The sequence below is a fragment of the Mastomys coucha genome, unplaced genomic scaffold (genome assembly GCF_008632895.1).
Source record: "Mastomys coucha isolate ucsf_1 unplaced genomic scaffold, UCSF_Mcou_1 pScaffold9, whole genome shotgun sequence".
Taxonomy (NCBI): domain Eukaryota; kingdom Metazoa; phylum Chordata; class Mammalia; order Rodentia; family Muridae; genus Mastomys; species Mastomys coucha.
The window spans coordinates 66936263-66947098 of record NW_022196915.1 but is presented as its reverse complement, the minus strand read 5'-3'; the positions used below and the strand labels follow the sequence as shown (position 1 = coordinate 66947098).

At 41.0% G+C, this 10836-nt stretch overlaps 1 long non-coding RNA gene across 3 annotated transcripts in view; it reads right to left on the bottom strand.

The window, feature by feature from the left end:
* LOC116085082 overlaps nt 1–10836 on the bottom strand; it is a 180541-nt gene that overhangs the window by 2516 nt on the left and 167189 nt on the right. For all 3 annotated transcript variants that reach the window (XR_004116406.1, XR_004116407.1, XR_004116408.1), the window contains 2 exons: nt 4485–4810; nt 2517–2669 (listed from right to left, as the gene is read on the bottom strand). This is a non-coding gene — a long non-coding RNA (uncharacterized LOC116085082). The remainder of the gene's footprint in view (nt 1–2516; nt 2670–4484; nt 4811–10836) is intronic.

Sequence of the window (10836 nt, the reverse complement as noted above, 5' to 3'; positions counted from 1 at the left end):
AAAAAAAAAAAAAAAAAAAAAAAATACTGCATTGCTTATGTCTGACTCTGCCCTAAACATATCAGATCACAGTCTCTGTTGGTAAGCACCACTCCACCATGTGTTTTGTTTTGCTTTTATATGTATGAGTGTTTTGCTTGCTTGGATATCTGTAATCCATGTGTACACAGTGCCTGCAGAAGTCAGAAGAGGTAGAGATTGTCAGATCCCCTGTTACTGGAATCACAGACAGCTGTGAACCACCACATAGGTTCTGGGAATTGAACCCAGGTCTTCTGCAAGAGCAGCCAGTGCTTTTAAGTGGTGAGCCATTCCTCTCATCCCCCTTTTTTATTATTCTTGCAGTGCTGGGAATTGAACCCAGGGTCTTGAGCATGCAAGTCAGGCAGTCTCCCAACTGAGCCACATGTTTTTAAGCTCTTTGGCTGCCTACATCCTGGAAGCTCATCAGTTAGACTTGCCGTCCCTATTTAGGTTATGATTTCTACACCGTCCATGCTTGTGAGCAAAAGAGAAACGGCTTAAACTTGCTCCCCCGATCTTAAGAATCCCTTTTATCACAGCCCACAGAATCTCCACGTCAGAGTCATCATAGACTATTCACAAAATGTTCTGCTCCAGCTGGGTTCAATGTTGCAGGAAACATACTATGATGACATGAAATTTTATCCAAATGAATTTTTCTGTCTCCCCAGTCGAAAAGTGGTTGACTTTTGTCCTCGTTTCCACAAAGAATGACTTTGCAGCTTCCAAAGCCTTCCTTATCCACTTGTTTGATAAGCATTAAACAACACATTTTATGAGATGCCATTCCATTCTGGAGTGACATTTAAAAGCACTCAAGTTTAATTACTGTGGATAACCATCGATCACTCCTGGGATGCCTCTGGGATGGTGGACGTTGAGGTATGCCATCCATTTCCTGTCTTATGGTGATATTGTGGCTGGCTGCCTTCCCCTCTCCATCACGGGCTGATGGGCCTGATGGAGATCGGCTGCGGCACTTTGAGAGTACCTCACATTCTTTCACCTGCTCTGCTTGACTACTGAACTGAGCCATGTTGTGACAGTCTGCCTGCTCTTCCCTGTTCAGATTAATGAATACAGCTTTAGCTGTTAATTCAAAACTAGTCAAGCTTGTATCCAACAATTAGAGACCAATTTTCATATTCAGCTTGAATGTATCCGAAGAAGGGTGTGGAGAGAGAAATGTAATTTGGTGTGAATCTGTTAAGTCTAGGGGGAAAACAAAGAAGAAGGAGTCGGGGAGCTTGAAGATAGCACCTGAAACCCTCTTGCTGAAATAAAATGTTTCAAGCCTCAACATCTTTCCAAGCTGCAAGAATGTGGCCCTGGGGGGTTGAGCTTCCTGCCCTGTAGCTAGACTGCAATCCATCAAAAATAACAAGCATATGGCAGGCCCCCATGCTCTTCTGCCTTCTAGGAGGGTCGGCAGCTAAGCCAGCATTTGAAGAGGCTCCAGACCAATGTTCTTCCTTCTCCTTTCTTCCGTCCACAATAAGAAATGAAATGTTTACTTGTACACAGAATTATATAAGTGACCTCATATGCCCCTGATCAAGATCATCCAGGGCAATGGAAATTTTGTGCTTCATTCTCAGCCCTGTCATGCCCTCTCTGACTTTAAAGTGAAAGCTACAAATGCCTTGTCTCAAATGGAAAGGCTATACAAGGACCTCCAGATGCCAAATACTGTCAAAATGAACTCTTATCAGAATTTATATTTACAGACAGAGAAAGAAGCTGGACAAGGGATTTCTGCCCCTGGCTATTGGTGACAGAAGCAATTCAGTGGAGAATATACCCATCCGGGGTAGGCAATAACCATGCCCTCAAAATTAAAATCTCTTCCATAGGAGCCTGGTGCAATGGCACCTGCCTTTCATCCCAGCACTTGGGAGCCAGAGGCAAGCAGATCTCTGAGTTTGAAGCCAGCTGGTCTACAGAGTGGGTACCAGAACATCCAGGACTAGACAGAGAAACCCTTTCTTGAAAAACTGAAAGCAAAAAGAAATTCCTCTATCACCATTTTGATTATTTTTAAAACATGGACCCCAATGTAAAACAATACATATCAGTGGGTATAAATTGGTGGCAGCATTGAAGATCGCTCTCAAATTTACTTTGCCTTTGCCTCGGTACTTAAGAATTGTCTTTAGCTCAGCTGTGCAAGGAAAGAGATGAAAGTATCCCCCAGAAGTACAAATGGGGTACTTGAGGAGATGGGGGTGGCGATTCTTGGTTGAATGCCTCCACTTGGGAGATTAAGAAAAATATAAAGTGGCAGAGAGCTAGAGCACATGGAGCAGCCATTTCTCTGGTTCTCTAGTCTCAGAGTCCTGAAGTGTCTAAAATACGTTTCTTTATCTCATTGCTGTGGTGAAAGGCCCGACAGAAAGCAAATTCGAGGGGAAGGATTTATTTCTGTTTACAGATTGAGGGAGTCCAGTCTATCATGGAGGGAAAGACCTAGTGGCAGAAGGCTGCATGCTTACCTAGATAAACCAGAAAGTAGAGGTACTTAGGGGATAGCTTAGGCTTTCGTCTTCCTGACATCTTTTATTCGGTTTGGACCCACATCCCAAGGAGTGGTACCAATCACATGCAGGTTGGAACTCTTCTTCTCCGTTAAGCCTCTTGGGAAGTCCCTGAAAGGCACAACCAGAAGTGTTTCTCTTCTGAATTGACATGATTCTACATCCAGTCAAGCTGGCAATGAAGATTAAGCATCACAGTGTCTGGTGTTTTTAAAGGATATCCAATGTTGTTCTAACGTGCAGTATCGATGCTAGGAATGAATGAAGTAAACGTAAATCGCTCAGTTCCATGTGCAGTGCATAGAATTTAATAAAGACACAGTAGAAAATATATCAATACTGGTTCTTATCTTCCTAGGATTTTATTTCTAACTGGGGACATACATTTTAAAAACAGAATGGATAAATGGATATTTTACTGAGTAAATGTTACATGACAAAAGGTGGAAGTAGAATTACCAATCGTAATAAATAACCAGGAATTATAATTGGCCCAATAGTGTGGACCTATAATCTCAGCTACTCAGGAAGATCAAAAGTTCAAAGCCAGCCTATACTAAAATGTGAGTTCAAGGCTAACCTAGTCAACATAAAGAACCCCTGTCTCTAAAAAGGAAAAGTAAGAAGAGGGTTTGGATGTAATTCAGTAGGGGAGCACTAGGTAGCTGGAATGAGGCACCAGATTCAATTCCAGTCCTAGGGGAGTGGAAGAAAAAGAATAAGAAGCAGAGGGCTATCACAGTTAAGATGGTCTGGTAAACCACTCTGAAGAGATGATGTTCAATCTGAGATCAGAGAGGGGTCCATGCACAGCAGATATAAATCACAACTCATAGAAGATGCAGAGAGAGATAAAAGTGGGTAGGATGGGACATGCAAGGGTAAGACCCAGGTGAGCTGAGACTGCGTCATTCTCATCCTCCAAATTCACACTGTTCAAATCAGGTCCAGACATACCCTAGAAACTAGCAATACAAGGAGAACCTCATGCTGCATCCCAGACCACCAAATGGGAGCTCATCCTTTGACAAGGTCACTAACAACCTTTGCATTTCTGAGATTAAAAAGCTACTGAAAAGTATTAACACAGTTATGTGACCCTCTTTATGGTCTCCAAGGATCCTCTAGGTATCATAATAAGCATGGACTTTACTGATACTGTGACCTGTGAAGCTTCTAGCCAGCTTACAGTTCTTTCTTCCAGAGAAGTCAGGCTGTAATCTGGTCGTTATCCCCCTGAAGTCTAAGGACCATGGCCCCAGCATTGCTCTTCTGAGTGTGCTTTGCCTACATCACTTTCTACTGGCTTTATACAAGTGTTACCTCTGCTATGTTCTGTAGGGCAGTTGCCATCAAAAAGCCACATGCCCTACCATCATGGTACCTTCCTCTACACTGAAGGTAACACCTGCATTTAATATTGAACCACATCCCATCAGCTGCCTTTTCCAAATATAACCTCTGCTGAGAAAGTGGCTTCAGGCTACAGCAATCTGTTCCCATTTTACTTCCCTTCCACGCCATGGCTACTCAAGGACCAAGTGAAAAAGCAGCAGTTCAAGTTATGATAATCTTCCCAAGATGAGAAAAGAGGCCGTATGTAAATGCCAGCCATCGTTATATGAAAAAAATAAAACTTTTTAATCGATTGTTGGGGGAGCTGTTAATGAGCTAACCACTTTTAATTCAACATTTGACAGTAATTGCAACAGAATTACATTTAACAAGACAGGAACCTCTATGGGTTTTTAACAGGCAAATGAGGTAACAGGCGCACCCCTGTTAAAGAACAGAGATAATCAAAGGAGCCTTCATGCCTATTGCTGAGTCTGAGTGACAAGACTATCAACAGTAACCCCCAAAGACTGATGATACTGGTTGCATGGAATAGGAAATAAAACAAGATTTTCATTCTAAATGCTGTACCTGATGGAGCACGGAGGTTGCTGGAGATGGCTGGAGATCTTACTCAGCTAAAGCTGTCAAGAAGGCTGGGAGGCAAGGCAGGGAAAAGGCATTTCTTAATGGGTCCTAATAGAAGTTAAGAGGTAACTTTTGCAGCGATGTCACAAGTAGCTGCAATCCATCTCCATTATGTGGCTAGAGGAAGGGATGTCTTTTGTCATTCTGCGGTGCTCTGCAGAGGGAAAGCAGTTCATGCGGCTGCTGCTGAGCACCCTCTCGGAATGGCAGCATCCTCTCAGAGTGGCACCGTGGCAGTTAGTCCTTGTGTTTGCAGGGTTCAATCAGACCTACGAAATGAGGGCAGAATTTAAAAAGGAGGTATTTGTATAAGAGATGGAGGAGGGTCAGTGGGAGAGTGGTAAGGATTTAATCAGGTCATACCATATTTTATACTTGGGCTGCTCTGGGGGATCTGAGGGAGGCAGCTTTGAGTCCCACAGAGGCAGGGCTCCAAAATTGTCTTCATTACGCAAGTTCTTGACACCCTCTGAAGAAGCTCACCTTTCTCACCCCAAATGGCTGTGTCACCACCTTTATTTCTGCTCTAACTCCCGCTTTAATGGATTTTTGGAGCTTCCAACTTTGAAACCACACAGAAAGAACAACCTCAACGGAGCACTGCTGCTGTTAGGCAGATCAAATGGCATCCGTCCTGGGGGACCATTTCACTACAGAAAGATGGTCAAATTTGGGCGGTTGAAAGCCAAACAAATGGATTCTGTGTATCAGTGGTCTCTAAAACTGGTTCCACGGAAAAGATTCTCCCTTTCTCTTAGCAAAATTTCATCTCTGTTATAAAACAAACAGAGGAGGTCAAAATGCCATTTTTTTAAAATACACTGAGGGAAGAAGGGGAGGGTGCCAAGCAGCTAACAAAACATTCGCATAGTTATATAAGGAAAAAGAACCTTTGGATGCAAAGTTCATATCTGACAGGTAATGTGACAATAAAAGGGAAAACATGAATTAAAATGCAAGGAAAAGTTCATACTCTCCATGCGCTAAGAAACAAAGAGAATGTTCTTAAATTGACCAAGCTCTCTGGCTGGTATAAGGGCCTCAAATGACAGGCGATCATGAATGAAATGAATGAATGGATCATTCATTTTCTTTACAGACTTAAGTTGAAGCCCGGTGGTGAGGTTAGTTTGAGTCCTTTCTTAAAATGATGCAAAGGAAATGTGATATATAGATAGATAGATAGATAGATAGATAGATAGATAGATAGATAGATAGATAGATAATGTAAATTGTTCTAAGTCACAAGAAGAATGAAGTTGTATCATTTGCAGATAATCATATGAAGATAATTAATGCAGACTCAGACAAATGTAGCACTTTTCTCCCATCTGCAGCTCCTAGACTTCATATAGTTTCATAAAGCCATGTGTGTCTATATGACATAAATTAACAGTGAGAATGTCTAGGAGACAAAAGGGGAAGAGAGAAAAGAAAAATGGGGGAAATATGCCCAACATACAATATAAACTTGTAAGAAAATACTTAAAAATAATAAATAAAATTCAAGTTAAAAACAATCAGTGTAGCCTTGTGTATTTTAAAATAAGTATATAAATGCATTTATTATATGCTATGTTTGTAGATAGACTAGAAAGGTGAAAATGCTCTTAAGTATAATTCAAAACTATGAAATAAAATTTTGATAGACAGCTAAGATCTATGCCCATATCATGTGAAGAAAATCTGTTCTAATACCAAATTTACTCGATAGTTCAAATGAAAGGTAGTGTCAAAATAAGAAACACCAAAGGATACCATTACCGGGTCACCAGTCACCAAATACCTGGTCAGTCCTTAAGGTCTGATCAACAAAACATAGTAGACAGACCATTGAGCATGGCATAGCAAGAAAAGAGGATTTTTTTTTTTAAGTGCTGGATCTGAATCAGATTATGTTCCCCAAGCTGTCTGCTCTAAAAACTCACAAGGGAGAACCAGAAAGGTATTTCTTCTGCTCTACACTGTAACCCCTGGATCAGAATCACAGGGTAGAACCATGATGTCACCCACAGCTCTAGTATCTACTCACTTTGTCAAGCTGAGCCAGCATCTTGAACAAGAATTAAGTCTGAGACCCTTAATTTAATGCCAAAAACTCAAAGGCCTCTGTGTTCATAAGCATTAATGTTAGGAACAAGAAAAAAATCTAGCAAGCCCAAGTGGTCTCTATGCAAGTGTCATGAAGGCAGGAAATAGCTTCACCACTCCTCTATCTTACATAGTAACCTTACATAGGACTCTTACATAGGAATCTGGCACATAGATGGTAACACCCAAGCATCCAATGAATGAGCAAAGTGGAGATTCTCCACCTAGCAATCTCTAACCCCAGAAAAACAGAAGGTGAAGGGATGCTATTACCTCCAGAAATCAGAGTGGAGGGTCCTTCATATCCAAATTGTATGTATTGGAACATCCACAGTCAGGAAACTGATCAACATGGATCTTTGAGACCTACGTGATTACTCAACTCCGTTCCTGCCCTTATGCTTGTGACAATAATAGGTTCTTAGGAAGGGTAGAGTGCATAGCATTCACTGAATTAATCAATGGAACTGCTTCTACAGTCATGAAGATGAATCAGACTGCTTAGTTCCAAGAACAAATTTTAGAGTTGATTTCTTCTATCTTTTAAAAAGTAAATAGATGCTAAAGAGGACCCAAGACTACAAATCAAGAGACTGCCCCATCAATTCACTTAGTTCATGGATAAAAATAAAAGGTTTTTTTTTTTTTTGATTTTTTGAATGATTTAACTTAAATTTTTTTTCAATCCTCCAGTTGAACCATAGAATGAAAGGAAACAAAACCGCAAAGAGTCTCTACATGGTAACAAGCATTCTTACCTCCAAGGTGAAACTTTCAGTCCTTGCTTTCTTTTCTTTTCTCATCCCACTGTATGGTACCTACTTGAAATGACTCAGGTTTAACTAAATACAAATGGACAACCTTCTAAGGGATGATGGATTCATAAGGCTCAAGGAGCCTTGGTCCCTGAAGGCCTTCTTCAGCATTGTCTTCTCCATCATCTTGAATCATTTGCTTTAGGGTTGTTATGTGAGAAAAAAACAAATCTGCTAAGACTAAAATGCAATGCTTGTTCATATTGTCTCAGTAGCTTCTGTACACATTACACTTCCTATGATTCCATTTATATCCAATAGGCCAAACAGCTAATGTTTCATCTATAAGTCGCTTTCCCCAAAGATGGTCGTGTGCATTAAGGAAGGTATTGTTTTCTGTTAGCCTGTTCAGCTGACAACCAGCTATAGGAAGTGTTCTCAGATAATTTATGGGAGAAAAAAAGATTATTTTTTAAAAGGCTGTGTCTAAGAAGCTAAAAATATTGTGATACACAGTATTCCTTGACCTGGATATACCATCTGAAGGTGCATTTCATGTTGATATTGTAAACACATTCTCAATGACAGGCAACGATATTCAGGAGGCTATTTCTGGGCATGAGCATAGCATTAATTAGTAAACTCCCAACTCATTGTACATGCAGATTCCAAAGTTCAAGCAGTGGCAATTTGCCCACATACACCTTATACAGCTTTTATTGTTTTGTCAGATCTGCTTACTTAAATACATAAATTAAGTTCCATGCATAGCACCTACTTTAAAATATGGCAGGATTCCTTGGAAGAAGTGAAAATTAAAATGTCAAGGAGAAAAAACTTTGCTGTTTCACCCTGAGAGCTGTATCATGGGCTAAACCAAATGTGGCCACCTCTCCTGGCCCTTCCCTTCCAGCCCCAACCTCCCTCTCCCTCTCTCTCTCCCTCTCTCCCTCTCTCTCTCTCTCTCTCTCTCTCTCTCTCTCTCTCTCTCTCTCTCTCTTTTTCTCATACACACACACACACACACACACACACACACACAGAGACATACACAGAGGTCTCCAAATTCTAGTCATTGAGATGACATAAACTTCAAACATACAACTAAACAGAAACTTATCTCTTTTTCCAAGTGTTATTTATTTATTTATTTATTTATTTGTCACTTACATCCCAATATCAGCCTCTCTTCCCAATACTTCCTCATGCAGTTTCTCTGTCCATTCCTTCCTCCTCACTTCTACAAACAATACACCATCACCACCTTCACCCCCTCAAGCCTCATTCTCCAACCACTGAGGCCAGGCAAGGCAGCTCATTTAGAGGAATGGAGTCCAAAGGCAGCAGATTCAGCCTGTCCCACTTGTTGGGGTACCCACATGAAGACCAAGCTGCACATCTGTTACATATGTGCAGGGGGCCTAGATAGAATTGGTGCTTGTTCTCTGATCAGTGGGTCAGTCTCTAGGAACCCTCAAGGATTGATTGGCTCTATTGGTCTTCCTGTGAAGTCCCTGTCCTCTTTTGGCTTCTCAGTACTTCTCCCAAATCTTCCATAAGACTCCCTGAGCTCCATCTAATATTTGGCTCTGGGTCTCTGCAGCTCTTTCTGTTGGCTACTAGGCGGAGGCTCCTGTCTCCAAGTATAAGAGTCATGTTAATAGTGTCAGGGATTGGTTCTTGCCCATGGAATGGATCTCAATTTGGGGCAGCCCTCTGTCACTGCTCTATCTTTGTCCCTACACATCTTGTAGACAGGACATATTTGGGGTTGAATGTTTTGTGGGTAGGTTGCTGTCCTTATCCTTCTACTGGGAGTCCTTCCTGGCTACTTCAAGGCTACTTGAGGACCCAAGTTCCACACTGCTAGTGGTCTCAGCAAGAGTTGCCTCCATAGGCTTCCAGGGATGTCCCTCCATCCTATGCCTCTGGCATGTCCTAGTGATTGCCCCCATCACTGCCCATTTCCTTTCTCTCTCCTCTGTTCTTCTTATATCTGATCTCCCACCTTGATGCCCTCCCTATATCTTCTCCCAACCAGTTCCCTCTCTCCATACTTGATTTCTGACAAAGAAGCTAAAACCATACAATGGAAAAGGGATCATCTTCAACAAATGGTACTGGTCTAACTGGATGTCTGCATATAGATGAATGCAAATAGATCCATTTCATCACCCTGCACAAAACTCAAGCCAAAGTGGATCAAAGACCTCAACATAAAACCGGATACACTAAATATAATAGAAAAGATAGTGGGGAATATCCTTGAACTCTTTGTACAGGAGACAAGTTCCTGAACAAAACACTAATGGCTCAGACACTAAGATCAACCATTAATAAATGGGACCTCATGAAACGGAAAAGCTTCTTAAGTCAAATGACATCATCAAGAGACCAAAATGACAGCCCATACATTGGGAAAAGATCTTCTCCAAGCCTACATCTGATAGAGAGCTAAATCCAAAATATATAAAGAACTCAAGAAGTTAGGCAACAACTAAATAACCTAATTAAAAAATGGGGCACAGAGCTAAATAGAGAATTCTCATCAGAGAAATCTCAAATGGCCAAGAAGCACTTAAAGAAATGTTTGATATCCTTGGTAACCAGGGAAATATAAATCAAAATGACTCTGATATTCTACCTTACATCCATCAGAATGGCTAAGATCAAAAACTCAAGAGATAGCACATGCTATCAAGGATGTAGAGCAAGGGGAACACTCCTTTGTTGATGGTGGAAGTATAAAGTTGTCCAACCACTCTGGAAAGTAATTGGCAGTATTTCAGAAAATTGGAAATAGTTCTACCTTAAGACCCAGCTATACTCCTGGGCATATACTCAGAAGATGCTCCACCACCCTACAAGGACACAGGCTCCCCTATGTTCATAACAGCTTTAGTCATAATAGCCAGAAGCTGTAAACAACTTAGATGTCTCTCAACGAAAGAATGGATAAAGAAAATGTGGTTCATTTACAAAATGCAATATTTCTCAACTATTAAAAACATCATGAATTTTGCAGACAAATAGATAGAACTAAAAAAATATCATCCTGAGTGAGTTAACTCAGACCCAAAAGGACATGCATGATATGGACTCAGTTATAAGTGGATATTAGCCATAGGATAACCATGCTATAATCAACAGACCCAAAAAAGCCGTTGAATAACAAGGAGGGCACAAGGGAGGATGACTGAATCTTTCTCAGAAGGGGAAACAAAATAGGCATCCAAGTGTTTCACTCAATGTTTCCAAACCAAACATGCATCTAGGATCTGAAGTTAAGAATACACTTGTGTCGTTCTCAATAAAACCAGCCTCTTCATTTTGCTTTTCTTTGGAGTTGTCTGTGCATGCCTTGGGAAAAACTGTATCTGCCCTTGTCCTGTCTCCTTCAGAGAGACATCATGCACTACATCATGCACTACAAAGATAAATACTTTCTT